The sequence below is a fragment of the Stigmatopora nigra genome, chromosome 1 (genome assembly GCF_051989575.1).
Source record: "Stigmatopora nigra isolate UIUO_SnigA chromosome 1, RoL_Snig_1.1, whole genome shotgun sequence".
NCBI lineage: Eukaryota > Metazoa > Chordata > Actinopteri > Syngnathiformes > Syngnathidae > Stigmatopora > Stigmatopora nigra.
Genome location: NC_135508.1, coordinates 18477139 through 18493901, shown reverse-complemented (window position 1 = coordinate 18493901; position 16763 = coordinate 18477139). Strand labels below are relative to the sequence as shown.

At 40.3% G+C, this 16763-nt stretch overlaps 1 protein-coding gene across 5 annotated transcripts in view; it reads right to left on the bottom strand.

The window, feature by feature from the left end:
- Window positions 1-16763, bottom strand: part of znf385a (zinc finger protein 385A) — a 49514-nt gene that overhangs the window by 24630 nt on the left and 8121 nt on the right. The window contains exon 1 of one of the 5 annotated variants that reach the window (XM_077722369.1): window positions 16640-16724. The exons of the other annotated variants lie outside the window; for them this stretch is intronic. The gene's annotated coding sequence lies outside the window, so the exon portion shown is untranslated. Of the gene's footprint in view, window positions 1-16639; window positions 16725-16763 lie in introns of those variants that run through there. 5 annotated transcript variants of the gene reach the window in all.

Genomic DNA, 16763 nt, shown 5'->3' with positions numbered 1-16763 from the left:
ATTATCCACTGGAGATTGTTGCTGGCTTTGCATCTAAGCCAAACCTGCCCTGCACAATACATGCGGCAGTGAGCAAGTCCATTCAATTATGGAAAGCAGTTGCTTTAGGAGTATTTTCTCCCAAATTATCCTGACCTAAATATCCCTCACTGACAAACTCGATAAAGATACATTTCCGTTTATTAACATATTAGCCATTTAACGTGGTGTTTAGTGTTATTGGGCAGCGTGGGATCGATTCCCACTCATTGGTGGTGTTAATGTCTGTCTGCCCGGACACTGACTGGCGACCAGTCTCGGGTGTAGTCTGCCTTTTGCCAAAGTCAGCTGGGATAGGCTCCAGCCCTCTACGACCATGACAAAGACGACAGGTGTTGAAAATAAATGAACAAACTCTTGTAAGTTGTAAATATCAGTGACAAAAACCAGATGTGAAAAAAGTCTAGCTGTGAAATTGTATAGGGACGAATATTCATTGACTCAAAATGCTCCCCCGCACTCAATCAATTTTCTGAACCGCTTATCTTCACTGGGGTCGCAGGGGGTGATGGAGCAAACACCGTCTGACTTCGGGCACCAGTTTATGACAGCAAATGCTCTGACACATGTCTCTTTGGATTTAGTTGTGTTCAAAAATGAAATAAATTATTCTGTTTCCAACTGTGGAGCATCATTGGCAAGCTCTCGTGAATTTTGTTGCCAAATTACTAATCAGTATGATGTGGATGGTGTAGTGGTAACCCGTTTTGGCCATTTTTTGTCAAAGATAATCCAAAATCTTGAGGATTTCTGCCTTGATCCCTTTGCTGAGGCAGACCAGATCCTATCGAGTGAAGGAATAATGACCTACTGCAGTACTGAATTTGTCCCTCAGATCCATCTTAAGATGTCTGCTCCTATCAAGACAAACTTTAATATATTCATGCACTTGGTTGAAGGCAGTAAAAAAAAAAATCCTTTCCATTTGCAATGTGTCAAAACCTGACCAGAGCTGAAAATTGCCACCAGAGAGCAGTGCTGAGGTCCTGAAAATCATCACCAGAGATTACAAAGCAGTGCAAGTACTCATCAGAATACAGCCATTTTTTTTCTTAATCCTGTGATGCTAATTATGCTTACCCGTGAAAGTCAATACAAGGTGGATTTAGTGATAAAGATCAGTTTGACTTTATTGCCTGGGGTTGCTGCTGATTTCTTAAACGGGAAGATTATGCAGGCACTGCTGGAAAGGCTCAAGCAATTTTCCTTTCCACAAATACTATCAAATGTTGCATGTAGATTGTATGCATGCCCATCATGTTAGCCAGCAAGGTCATACAAAAAGGTCAGAAAAGCTTAGTTACTCTGATACAATCTTTTAATCTATGCTTTTATTCTGTTTGATGTGCACAGATTTACTGTGTAGTGTAAAATAAAAAATAAATCTCTGTAATTATACTACCTTTTAAATTAAACCCAAACTATCAATTTGCAGACAGGTAATTCCACTCAGACATGAAAATAAGAGACCAGAAACTGCTGAAAAGATTGCCATTAGCTTGCAACATTTCTTTGTATATAAATTGCAAACCAAGAAATCCTCGGAAATTATTCGTCTTAAAGGCCGGTTAAACCTTCAATTTACATGGAGTGCATCATAAAAGGACTGATGCAAGAGTAACGACACCCTAGGGTGATTAATATGACAGTCGCAAGCCCCCCCAAAAGCCCACACAAAGATCCCACTTTGATCTCCCCTAAGTCGCTGTATCAAGACAGGGAGGATATAATTGCCATTCTCTGCCTTTAGAAAACGCATACGATTCTTTCAACCCCAAGATAAAGGGAGAGTGAAGCTAAGGAACAGTGTTTAAAAAAAAAGAGAAGAAAATAGAATGACTGCTTGTGACTTAACCATCTCACCTCACCCAAACCCCATGTCTGGAACACACACACGCAAACACATGTTAAGGCCGATGCACGTGAGCCACAGATGCACAACCCTTAATCCTAGAGATAAATCTCTTGCTGGCTCCTGGCTGGTAGCAAGTGAACCTTTGGAAGTGGTTGGTATTTGTTACTTGTGACTCTAAGGATTTTGTTTTGGGAAGAACACGGACGTTCGCACGGTGACAAGCACATGCATGCACACAGTTCTGGTGGATGGCACTAGATGGTGCAGTATTATTTTGATTTGGGTACACAGCACTACTAAGTAAAATGGAGAATGTGTACTAGTATGCGTCTCTTGAGTTTTGGGCGAGTAGTCATGTCACGACATGCTCTCACTCATTCAGTGCAAGCTTTATATACTTAATGAAAATATGCTTGAATTGGCTCAGGCCCATTGCATTCCATCATGTTATTTATCTCCAGAAAAGGGATGAAAACACACCACGTAATCAAGGCTGAACTAAACCTGGCGGAAAATCATTTTGTAGTAGAAAAAAAAGGCTTGGCACGAACATCACTGTGTTTATGCGGTGACGGAGAGTATTTGTGCTGGTCTAAGGTCAATAATGACAGACAAATACCTGCCAGGGCTTAATGGGATAGGACAGCATGGGATCATGAGAACATGGAATTAACTGGGTTTCTTGCTCTGCACAATCCAAGCTCTTGTTTGTTTGTCCGTCTTTGAAAGTTTGTTCTGATCTGTGAGGCTCTTGAATGGAACAATGTGTAAAGAGGTCAAAATATTACTTAGGAGGGGAATTTGTCATAGATGTGGAAATTAGGGCCCCCACAATGTCACATACAGGTGTTCAAGGGACAAAAGAAAAAGCTGCTACTCACAAGTGACAATCTGAATAAAGGTGTGAAGCCAAGTTATCCATTTCCATAGTTTCTCTTAGAATCTCTGTCTGAATCTCAGTGGAAATGCTCATCTCTTACACATTTTGCACATGCAAATACTTCAAACTAGACAGTCAGTACTCGTCTCACTCAATCACAGAAAGTTGTACATCTACCTATCTAGTCTAAATATTTCTTTTGAACACCTACGTTTCTGGGAAACTGTTGCAAAATGCCACACATAGTGACAGATCTCAGCCGCCCAAGGCAACATCACTGAGATATTGAACTATCACCTAAAAAAAGTGTTGCCGACTAAAGCCTCAGACAGACATTGCAAATGTCATTGCAAATGACGTTGCGATTGGCTTTTGAAGAGCATCAAGAGTGACCATCCAAAATTTAAAATATTCAATTGAAGGGTTTATTCATTCCAACTAACTCAAAACTGCATTTTGTAATCCCATTTGAGATTGCAATTTGCTTTTTGTTTGGAATTCTGAGAGATGTGACAACCTGAACATGAAAACATTTAATTTTCTACTTCACTGCCATTGATGGGTAAAAATGTTCAATCAATTTGGACTTAGAAGGCCTGCCAATGAATTATCCTTTTACAATCACCATCAGCCCTCCCAGTTCAAAGGATTCGGACATCTAACGGCACCAGTGTGACTGAAACATTCCCATAATAATTTTAAAAAAAAATAAAACTTCAAAATTGAGGAATTAAAAACAATTCCCAATCAAGAAACCAACCACCAAAATTCATATGCCCCTTTTCATATATATATGCTACTTTTCCAGTACATTGGCTGTGAGCCAGCCTGGTTTGTCAGAGGATAACAGGGCTGTCCTGAAGACATGATCAAATGCAAGTGCTGTAGGCAACATCTGAGACAATGATGAATGAAGTGTTGGGATTTATTTTGAGAAGCAACCAAAGCGTTATTTTGTTTTGTCTCTTGTGAGACAAGACCCAGTCCAGCGTAAGGGGATCACATTTAATGTCCTGTACATCACCACAAGAGAAAACAGCTGTCAGAAGACATGGAGGGAGGAGAAAACATGGTGACACAAGGTGAAGAGCAGCACCGCCACCTGCACTCCATTGTTGCTTATTTTACACCATATCGTTCCCAGAGCTACCCACCCCCACCCAAAAAAATGCTCCTCTCTCCCTTCTCTTGTTCAAGCCGGTTGTCCCACCCCCCTGAAACAATAGCCAGCAAGTTTTTTTCCCAGGAACCTCCGCCCTCAGGTGTGGAATTCTATCAGTCGGCCCAGCCCAAATACACTTTGGTGGACACTCACAAAGGAACCGGATTTTCTCTCAGATTAGACCCCCAGCCTGAGGGGAAGGACAGGACAAGGTTGGGCTAACACAATGTGGGCCGTGAGGGCCTTTAAAAGCACACGTGTACGCTTTGAGGAAAGCTAACAATAATGTGCTGATGCCCGACATTTGCCAGTGTATCTCATTGACCTCTGTTCACTAAAGAGAGGGAGAGGGCGACGTTCCATCAGCCTAATAGAGCGGGGGATATGAATATAGAGTACTAGTCTAACCCACAAGCATGACATCTAACATAGAGATCGCTCTCATCGCTAAGTGACCCAACCAGAGCCCAATTTTTTTAAGTGCCACGGGGTCCTACATTGTAATGTCACTTGTCATTGCAGAGGCCACAAATGACACTTTGCTTTAAATCAGAATCCCTCACCATCTGCATGTACTGTAGCTTAAGGAGTCGTGTGTTGCCAGATTGGAAAGTCAGTCTCCAGCCAGATCACACACTAAAATTGCTTAGTTCAGAAAAACATTCCAAATTTCAACTGAAAACTGTGTGAACGGAGTAGTTTTTTTTCATTTTTCACGGTATATAAAATGGTCTTCAAAATGAAATCGGAAGTTTTATATCACATTCTCTTAACGGTACCGCATTTTCCATGTATACTATACTTTCAGGACACTCCCCTTCAGCCTTTTTTTCCATGAGAGCAGGGAATGCATTACTTAATGAGTTTTAGATGTTTCCGATCGCAATCATTTTCAGTTCTGTGGTGCGACTGTGCTAATCACACCAAATGTTGTTAATAAGCGATGATTAAACCGAAATGAACAAGCACCAATCACATCCCAGCGGTGAGACTTTATAACAAAGCGGAGAGTGGATGAAAGGCAGGCTACAGCTTTTGAAGGCCTATTCAAAGCAGCGTGTTGATGAGCATTGATGCAGCTATCAGAAGCTGAATGGGGGTACAATATGCTTGTTAAATATGGCTTTGATTCTGATCAATGTTCAGCCATAGGAAAATTATTCAACACAAGAAAACAACAGACAAATGAGACTCAATCCCCTTGAGGTTTAGGTGCACCATGCCTTAGCCTAAAGTGTGTATAAATGAGTGGAAATGAGAATTTAAATTGCAAGTCGATTTCTTCTGGTGACTCTAACAGTGGGACCAACATTGCTACAAAAAGATGTCTGGATCTCTGCTTTTGATTCATTTTTTTCTTTTTATAAGAGCACAAGGGCCACCATACAATTCATTACGTTTATTTAAATAATGGCTGTCCGTGGGACGGTATGAACAACACCATAAACACACGTCGAAAAAAACAATATGTATAACCTATTTAAGGCTATAATACACATGGCAGTAGACATCCAATTCAATTGAACTCGCAGTGTAAAACTGCCTTTCATTGCTGCCAATGAGTTAATGCCATTTAATGCACTTTATCCCGAGCAAGCTGGTAAATACCAACAACGTTCTCAAAGAGAGGAACTGATTTATCTGGTTAAAATAAAGACAATACATTTAGATGAGTGTTACTGAAGTATTTAAAAATACAAATGGAATATATTCAAATGCCCTTGGGTGTAAAATTAATAAAATTAATTCACGCTCCGCACCGATTATACTCGCAAGGGTTGTTTGTGTGTGTGTGTGTGTGTGTGTGTGTGCATGTGTGTGTGTGTGTACAACCGAACTGGTTGTCAGTCATTAGCTGATACAATTAACTAATCATTCAAAATGTTGGTACATATCGTTTTAAGTTAACTTCAACAACTTAGACACCGCGGACCTGTATATATTAGTCAGCAAATTGTTCTATGATCTTCAACCTCTTGTGGTTTGCGCATTATTTTGCAGTTTATAGCTCGCAATGAAGAAAAGAAGGGAAATGGATGTTTGTAAAAAGCGTGAATCGGCGATGTGGCTACTTAGGCGCCGCACACCACTGCGGCACAGCTTCATTGTTATTATGATTTCTTTCATAATGAGCAGCGCGTCTCTCCCCGCTACAATACAAAGGCTTGATAGAATGTGGCATTCCATTAGCATGTTAAAGAGGCCCGGCTTCATCTCTGAGCTGCTGACTGACAGTGGACATCATCTCTGTAATTGCACCTCAGACGGGAGCCAGTGCCGCGAGCCACGTGGCACTCGGAAGAGTTGGAAAAAGGTAGCGAAGGATTCGGGTTTACAGAGGAGAATGTTAAAATCTGGCAAAAATCAGATGTCTTCCTATTTTTCTAAAGGGGTTCCAAATTTCTTACGGCTGCACGCAATAAACACCTGATTGTATTTCTCTGTATTTCATTCTTTTGACATTTATGAAACTGCTGTTTAGTAATGATTGAAGGAGCCCTAAAACAACACATAAAAATACTTTACTATTGTGAGTCTAATTAATAACAACGTATATGTAAATTTTAACTGTTATTTTACATCAAACTACTTTAAATAATGCATACATATTTATAACCGGTCTTACAGTGCAGTTTCTCAATATCTCCCTTCCACTGGGGTTTGTTCCCACGCTATTATCGTGGCAGTCGGATATGCTGACTTCTGAGCTAAGAGCACACAGCCTAGCTTCAATCATTGGCATGCTCTTTTATTTTCTTAAAACGTTTTATTTTGTTAAATCGTGCAAACTACTGAGCTGTGTAGAAGAAGGTTACTCTTCTTCTACACAGCTCAGTAGTATGCACGATTGACAGCCAAGATAATTGATGATGTTACCTCACAATCATCATCACTTACATACATATTGAATTAAGTACATTAAAAAACACTACAGAGAAAAACAAAGTTACAGTATTTTACATATTTACCTGTAATCGATGGTAAAATTCGGGCAAACACACCTGCAAGTATTCTACCATGAGTAAAATTGTTTTATTTTTTTAAGTTTAAAGATAAATGACTTGAGAATGTTTCTCAAATGTTATACAAACACATTCAACTATGCCTTTTTTGAACGGAAACTGTTTCCAAAATCTTAAAACAGTTAATGGCACAAAATGAAGAAGGAGATGTAACTTGGAAGTGCGTCTAAGTGCTCTCCTCCTCCTCACATCCAAATGCAATGTCCTTGCTTATGCAGCTCTTTCTACATCCCTCTGCCATCCTTTCACTCTTATCCTCGAAGTAAGTGGTAATTGAACAAACATCGTGATGCAAAATGAGCCAAATTTTCCTTCCCTCTGTCTTGCTGTTGCTCTCTTTTTGGGCTCTGCTGAAATACTCACAGTCCCACAGTTTTGTCATCTGGGTGTGGGAAGACAGCCCAGAAGTATGTGCAAGTACGTGTATATGCGATGTGCAACGGTAGCACATTTTCAACCCAGAGCCGAGGGGGTGACAATGAAATATATTTACCACAGGGGAGAAGCTTCTCATGTGAGGAGAACACGCTCAAAAGATTCCGCGCAAATGTTTATGACTCACTGCAGCGATTTTTTTTGTTCAAACAGTCTACCAAGCATGTTTTGGGGATGTGGGTGGAAACCGGAACGCCTGGAGAAAACCCACGCAAGCCCGGGGAGAGCATACAAAGTCCAGACTGTGAGGACCAACCTAGGATCGAACCCTCGACCCTAGGACTGTGAGACTGACACATTAACTACTCGGACACTGGGCCTATAAGCATATACTAGCTTTTGAATTATTTATCATTATGTATTGTGTAGAAAGTAAGAAGAAAATGATTTTTTTTAAAAGGAAATACACACTGACTGCAGCCCAAAAAGCACTCTAAAGTGTAATTTCTAATCAACTTTCCCCCAATTCATACACAATTGTGATTAATGATGTTAGTTTTCACTCTCACCACCGACAGCCTGAGTCATTTGTTTTTCATGCTGTAGTTATCTGAAAAACAGTTTTGTTAACAGGTGCCTAATTAGTCTGTTGTCCTATATTTTACTATTGCAACTTTAACGTATGTTTGTGCTCGGTTTCTGATCAAATAAAGAATTGTCCTCTCATAAATGCCATATATATCTTTTGCTCTTCACTGTAAATTCTATGGCCGGTGCGACTTATAGTCCAAAAAATACGATATAATGTTTTGAGTTATGAGCTATGACATAACAAAGTCAACTTTTATCTCAAGACAACACTCCCGTGTAACTGGTAGTTGTCTGTTTAAATGAATTGGAAATCTATTACCGTAAATAGCAGTGAAAGAATTCGAAAAAGTCACTCAAAGGTCAGATTACGTGCCCAGTAAATTACACAGCAATAAAAAAAAACTGTTACTATAAGGTTATCATTATAGCACTATTGTTTTTCCCCCGCAGAGTAAGCTTTATATAATCTGCCTTGGCTCTACTCAAAAGCTGTGATTAGCACGCATGATGCTCCAAAGGTTCACACGTGAGGCCTGCTGACATCTGATGGTATGTCACAGAGTGCGTGTTCCTCTCATCACCCCACGGCTGCCCAAGGAGGCGTCAGATGTGACGGCTACACCAAAACGGTGGCGTAGCCGTTCATGCACGTCTTACACACACACAAAAATGCCAAAATGCGTTCTTACTCCTTCAACCAGGATGCCGCCGTCAGACTGCAGCAGTGCGGGGCAGTGAGACGGAAAATACAGTGATTGTCGATGACGAAAATAGAGGAGCTTGGTGAGAGGGGGAGGGAGAGGCAAAGGATGACAATGCAAGGGCGTGAGGAAAATAAATTTTTAAAAAAAAGAAGAAAAGACAACTAGAGCTGTAAAGCGTTAGGGATAGATGAGGACTCTCCACTCCAAGAGAGAGAGAGAGAACAGTGCTTCACGTTTGGAGCTGATGTGATGTAAAAAGTCTCACCTTGTTCTGCACCATGCACACGCGGCAAGCCAGCTGTCCAGCTCTCGTTAACCATGGGGACATGCATCATTCATGAGCAAGGGGGCTATGTGACTGCGTCATCACCACCAATACCATTCTGTCACGCTGGATTCACCTTTATTCAGTCCTTAGGGCACTACAGCCAATGTGTGACCGCTGACAACAACAATTTTGTAACTAAGTTTAAAGATCGAAAATGGCTAGCTCAGTGTATTTATTTTTCCTATTTGTGCAAGTTTCTTCCCAACAGCAGGAATAAGAAACGATTACCTCACTACCCGCAAGATTGTAATTAAAATAAATAATGCTGCACCTTTTACCATCAGCATCCTTTTGCCTGCTTGGTTGCTTGCTTGCCAGCCGTGAAGGTCACCCTCCCTACAGCTATGGATTACACTGGCGCACACACAGGCAGAATATGATACTGTCCTTCGAGGGAGGTCTTTGCGTCTGTTGGGAAGGACCAGCCTACGGGAACATCTCCCCTCCACATTACTGTGTATTTATTTAACCAAAATACTGTAATTTGGGAAAATGTGAACAATTAGTTGGATTGTTTTAGACAAGAACACAGGCAAAGTAAAGTTTTGGAGTTCTTTTAATTACTTGAAAATTATGATGGCCCAGAAGTGTCAGGTACTCATTCAAGTTGTGAAAAAATACTACTACTGACAAAAGGGGGAAACATGCATGCAAAAATGACCACAATGGAAGTAACCTTAGAAATTAAGCAGACTAGACCTTGTATATCTCTGCCTTATCAGATGTATAGTCACTCAGTGCAGAAAATTGTTTGACTTTTACCTGCTAACGTTGTTCATTAATACATAGTAAGTGTGATCGTACTTCCGGCGTAATGGACGAGACACACATGATTGGATATTGCCCACTGATACTGTTCGACACTCCAAAAATTCAAGCACTAATACCGTGCATCAAAGTGGAATTAAATTAGTACACATGGAAGTGAGCATGTGGTGATGTCCACTGAATCACAAATTTTGAAAAGCCTAAGCCGCAGAACGTACTGTAATATCCACCCAAGTGTATCTACTAGTACAATTTGTAAATGCACATCGAGTAAGTGTAATTGTACTGCACATGTTGCCATTATTGACATTCATTCATTCATTTTCTGAATCCTTATTATCCTCACAAAGGTCGCAGGGTGCTGGAGCCTATCCCAGCTAACTATGGGCACCAAACATTCACATTGACACTTATACGTAACCTACACATTTTCAGTGTGCCATTCAGTGTTTGTTTTTTGTATTTTTATCATTTTTCAAAACGTTTGGAATTAACTAAATGCCTGACACTTCCTGGCCACCATATAAAATAATCTTCTATCTATCCAATAGTTGATGACAGCATAAGATGAGCTCATTCCCTAAAGGTGACAGCTCTTTTCCTTATCAGGCATCATAAAAGAACCATCCGGAATGCATTAATGTCAGCTTTCCAACCTGGATTTAAAGGACAGAAGATGTCACCCTTTTTTGGGGTCACCTTTCTTCAGACAGGAGCAATTTGACACCATCTTTCTTTAACGGCATGCCAAATTTAGAGGTCAGAGAAGTTTATAAACAATACAGGCACTCATACACATAAAGCAGCTCGTGTTGTCCTTTGCAGGCTTGACCATCCCTGCTGTGACCTTAATTTGTTGTGTCTTGGCTAGGCGTGCCAAACGGCAGTTGATGTTCCCCAAGGGGACATACTGACAGGACGTGTGAGCGTTATGTGCATGTCTTCATGTGCATATGCAAAAGGAGATCGAAAGAGGACACGTGTGCTGTATTTATACACCTGTAGAGCAGTGTTTCCCATCCTTTTTTGAGCTGCGCCTTACTTTTTGCATTGAAAAAAAATACAAGGGATATCACAATCTGAAAATCTTTTATTTTAAAACTATGTCGCCTATATTAACAATAGTCATTCTTATCAAAGTGTCATTAGCAGGAATCACATAAACCTCCAATGTTATTCCAAAATATAATTGTTCACAATGTCCGAATGTCATCAAAAGTTGATATCTGCGGGCCCTGAACAACTTTCGGTTTGAGTGATGCAAAAATAAGTATTGTCATGTTTTTAATCGCGTAATTTTGTTATTTTTCTACAAATATTACAAAAATATCCAGTGTGTACAGTTGTTGGGAAACACTGATGTAGAGTAGATTTCACCATGTATGTATATGACAATAATGAAGGAAGGGAAGGGCTGTGAGCGCTGGATGTTACCACTATAAAAGAAAGAAAAAAAACACAATCTAACTCCCTGAATGGAGATTTGTGACAATGCCTGACTGGTTATTAGTAGCCATGCCTCTAAGAAAGAACTCATTGTGCCTACTAAATGCAACACCGCCTTTAGAAAAAAGCCATTCCTAACCTTGAATAAAAAATGTTCACTGCAGTCACAACATGTGGTCTGATAAGACTGGAGACAAAAAAAAGTGAGGTTTGTAGTCATTTGGGGAGCGACAGGTTGGGACTATAACTAAATAAGACTTGAGGTTACAGGTAGCGGAATATAAAGCCTCACATTGTGAATGAAGAATAGCTCATTTAGTACCATTGCGCATGTATGTACTGTGTATGTTCTAAGTTGTGCTATGGAAGTATTTTCCTCTATTCTTCTGACTTTAGTTAGTTGGCGAACCAACGGCTTATATATTGTGATTTCCTTACTGCCAATGACGGTGGTAATGTCTAAATGGCATTGATCATTTACTGGCCCCTTTCAATTAAAAATGGATTGGATGGCCATCGCTGCCAATAGCAGCAATTCAAAAAAGATATCTATCCAAAAAGAAGCTGAAAATTATACAACTTATGTGAGGAATACAGAATGCAATATGAAATGTTATTACCACCACATGCATTCACGACAATAAAGCCTGTTGTTTTATTGCTTTTTCTTGTGCCAATTTTGCCGATTAAAGCTCAGTTGGATAGTTTTGTGACTTGTAAACAGCCTTTTTTTTTCATTATTGGTTCATATACATGACTGGCATAAAGGCTTTAAGTCATTGTTCACATATTGAAATGCAGTAGTAGGAACGTCATTTTGACCCATGTGATATCTACACCAGCAATGCTGTGACCGCAGCTCCCACTTTGTCCCTGACCGCCTTCCAATGCGCATCTCCGGCATCTCCCTTCCCCTCCCTGCCCCTCCTTTCCCAGCTTCAGGCAGGGGCAAGCCGCTGTGCGATGCAGGTCCTGGCAAAGCCCTTTCCCTCCCTCCTGTGCTGTCCCTTTAAGGGTCTGGCGGAGGAACTCGCCAGGAGACAGGTGTGCATACCAGACGCCTGCTCTTCACCCAGCAACCACTTCACATGAAACTAAACATTCCAATAACTCACTCGATGACTCACCTCAAGATGCCCTTTATTTAGGTCTTACACTGCCAATAACAGTGATAGATCCAATAAATTATACCTGAGAGCGAATGATCGCTGTCAGCCTTCCTACTTAGATTGAACATTAGATGTCTACTGTTGTTAACGTCAGCTAATGAGTTAAGGACAAGATTTAAATGCATTGCAAGATTTAATTGGCAGTGTTTCCCTGTAAGGGGGGAGATTTGGGCTATTTTGGGAATGTTCCTATTACATTAAGGAACCTTGGATGACATTCCCAGCAGTGTGTCAGTGATAAAGCAATATGAGCCAGATTCCATGAGTCAGATAACACAAGAGAGGCTTACGCTTCATGCGTGAGAGTCGCGGAAAGGAATCCGTTTTTTTTTTTCTTCCCTGTAGGCCAGCTTTAAGTGAAAGACTACCATTTATCCTCTCTCTATAGTCTTGCTGTTTGCTCATTTTCTCGCCACATTTATCCACTCCTTTTATATGTCTTGCTCGCAAATGACTGGGGCTTCTTGTACCATCCCTATCTTGACCTTGCCTTGTCTCAAGGAGAATTGATTTCTCTTCAGGTCTTTGTGCAAAACAGTACTCAGTAGAATTTACCCCAAATTCTGTTCATAGCTAATAGTTCCCTTTCATGATGACACTTTTGAATGTATTACAGTATAGAAGTGCATCTTACACTAAGGATAACCCTCATTGTCTTGAGGGTGTCCAGAAATAGATCACAAATGAGTAATGCATCATCTTCGCCTGCCAAACATTTGCTTTGCTCAACCGTTTTATGCTTGGCTGCTGCTGCTCCTTGGGGAATTATTCTTAATGCCCCTTCCCACACCGATTCTGAATTAGTGGATCGATAAAACACACTGGGCTTTTACTTTTCATGAGCATGAATGCCAAAGACTAAATATTCTGCTTTCAACCATTGCACATTGGGCAATGAGTTTTTCAAAAATGTCTAATTTACTTAATGAGAATCAACGCAAGGGGCATTTGAAAAAGCTTGACTTTTGATACCGCTAATGTTTCCAGGTAGTATAATTTGAATCAAAACAATGCTCATCCTTTTTTTTAGCTCATTGTTAGGTTTATCAGAAGACTTCGTTTGTTGGTTTGCTAAAATCACAGTTCAAGAAGATGAAGATCATTTTGTCGGTATGTGAAAGATCATGTGTATTTTTTTTTCGCCTGCTGTGATCACTGTACCCATTGGAGCATAGCAAACATTGGTTTCAACTCCCAGGTGTTCTTTAGCCTGAGGATTCCACTAATGTGACACCATAATCGCACACAGGTGCATGTTGGAGTCGACTGTGAAGGCAGGTGTGAGACGCTGGTGCATGCACGCTACTCGTTAACCTTAAAAGTTTTCATGCTCTTTGACGCAAAGCACCTCGGTGAAGTCGGTTGGCAGAAACCAAGTGTAGCTGACTCTTCATCTACCCTGACACGACAGTGACATCCTCATCACGCACACACACACACAAATGCAGGGTCCTCTCAAATACGTTGAGTGTCACATTAATCTTGAATTCTAGGTCATTCACATGATATGAACCTCTTTTCAATTCTATTGAAGCCACCCCGATCAGTTTATGACTGCATTGAGAGCCATTGAAAGGGCAAACAGGACAAATGTGATTTGCTATAATGTTATTCTGTATCACCAACAACATGAGGTTATTCTGGAATAGTCTTTGAAAGGCACTTACTCAAGGATTTCATTCATATATTGATTTATAATTTGGTTTCTGCTCAGTCCGGTGGGGGAAGTAGATAGCGTGCTGGCCTCACACTTCTGAGGTCGAGGGTACAATCCCAGGTTCTGATTATTCTGTGTGGAGTTTGCATGTCCCGGGTTTGCGTGGGTTTTCTCCGGGTACTCTGGTTTTCTCCCACATACCAAAATCATGCCTTGTAGATTAGTTGACCAATCACAATTGCTCTGAGGTGAAAGTGAAAGGTTGTCCGACTTCAATTTTTTTTAAATCGTACTATTTTGCAAATATTTGTGTTTTCATTTATTTTTACCTCAGTAACAAAGTATCTGGGGTTAAAGTGTCTCTTTGCATTGACCTGAATTGTATTGAAAAAGATTAAATCATTTAACATTCTTTATTAATTGTACCTGAATCGGACCATAGACTGTGAATTGAGATATGAATTGGGTCGATTTTTGAGCAAAAGACCACCATCCCCAAAAATGGTCATTCATAGTACATGCCACTGTATGCAGTGAGCACAAAGGTATAGTTTGGTGATCTCCAAAGTGCAAAAGTGTCACAGAAACAATAATGCTCATTAGAAAATGCCATATTTTCTCCTAAGGTTTTTCATCATCATAGCTGCTGGTCCAAAGCAACAATGTTAGATCTTCAATATGCAATAAAAAGACAAAGTGTGCCTGCACGCATACCAAACGTCTGGCTCATTAAAGCATCACAATTACTGCCACTTTGACAGAAATTTTGGGAGCTGAACACTGTTGAAAATAGTGCTGATCTACTTAAAGAACATATTCTATTTCCATGTGTCACTTTGAATTGACCTTGTGATCCACCTGTGTGCTGCGGGGGCAGAGAGTGAGGACGAGTGAATGCAATTTGAATTAGCTGTAAAGTCAGGTCAACAAAGAGGGAGGTTATCTAAAGACAGATTAGAAAACCAAATACAAAGCGTGAGCTGGGCTAGATGAAACTTGCAACATCCATGTGTGAATTGGGGATGACTCAGACAAGAAAACAAAAAAGAACAGCAACTTTCCAAGAATGTTTCTTGCTCATCAAATTGCAATCGTGGGCAGAATTTGCTCATGAATTTACCCTCAAAAGCAAAATAAACAGGGAAAGGGAACCTTCATAGTCAAGGATATATGTTCAAGGTCATTCCAAACAAACAGCAGCAACACAGGCAATAAATAAAAGCATCCACTCTGTACATAACAAATCTTTTTTTGGAGCTGTCCACCATTTGTTCAGGCACATGTCAGACAAAAGCATGTAAAACATGGATTTCTATCATACAAATGAATGTGCTGACAGAAGAAGCACATCCATCTGCGTCAGTCTCACAAAAGTCATCACAATGTTAGCCTTTTCAAGGACAAAAACCAGAAATGCCTATTTGCTCACCTTCCCCATTTTACCACGTCTTGTAAATGAAAATGCAGCAAAATATAATATTCAATTGAATAGCAAATCTAATTGACAGTTTAATAGTGATTTTTTGTACAGAATTTTCTGTGGCAGTGGCTCAGCCAGAGATGAACCCTAAAAATATGCAAGAAATCAAACCAAAACAAAAATTCCTCTATGTGAAAGCAAGGCAAGGAGGCCGTAGTTGGCTGCAGGGTGTTGTGCTGTGCGCTCTCTTCTGCTTCTTCACAAGTCATTGCTCTCTGCTGATGAAGTTTGTCACTGTGGCAGCTGAACGTTAATGCTGCTGTTGCCACATGCCGGCCAAATATCATTTACAAGAGCTGCCCCGAGCTGCAACCAAATCAAGACAGTGCACGTCTAACTGTTAACTGTTAAATAGTCACTTTTTGGGCTGTGCAGCTGTAGGGTAAACACAAGCTAAAATGTAAGCATTTTCACTGAAAGGAGCGACAAAATGACATCTGATGACATTTCTTATTTGATATTTTCTTAATGATTCATGATATGATTTGACAAATGATTTAGTCCTACCTTACTGACGTTCAATCATTATAATTAACATAATATTAATATAACAATTTCAAAAATACCCTTTTATATGTGCTGAATGCTATGTGCTGGTGAAAGCAACATTCATAAATGTTCAAAAATTAAAATTTAATTTTTTGACCCGTTTTTCATGTTTTATGATCTTGATTTTTGATGAGCTCAACAATTTGAACCATATTTAAAATCTCCTAACAGTTCAGGAAAGTCATCAAAAACACAATAGATAAAGTTGAGAATCTGATCTTTTCCAATTTTGGCACATGTCCAATTTCAGGGAAAATCTGAGCATGAGTGTGCAAAATGTTCAAACAAGTGAAAGTAAAGTCTAGGCCGCATTAACTTGCACTTTCAAGAGTGTGCACGAGTCGCTATAATCTTTAGAGACGCCTGCTTGAAAAACATGTCTGCCCAGAGAGCAGAAGGGCAGAGCCAGAATCAGTCCAGGCATGCGTTAACGCAAAGTGGCGTCTCCGGCAGTGCACATAGCCACGCAATTAACCCACACACACTCTCGGGAACAACCATACACATATTAGTATGCTTGCAAATCCTGCCAGGCACTACGTTGCAAGTAAAATGCATAAACATGTCCTTCCTTGCCTATACACATCATGCATGATTGCTCATGTGGACGTACAGTGGCAAGCTCCCATCCTCTGTGTGAATGCACAAACCAGCTATGTAGAGCACACAGGATCCCTCTCTCAGACATGGCCACTATGAGAGCAGAATACTAAATAAGAAAGTGCTGGCTGAGTCAG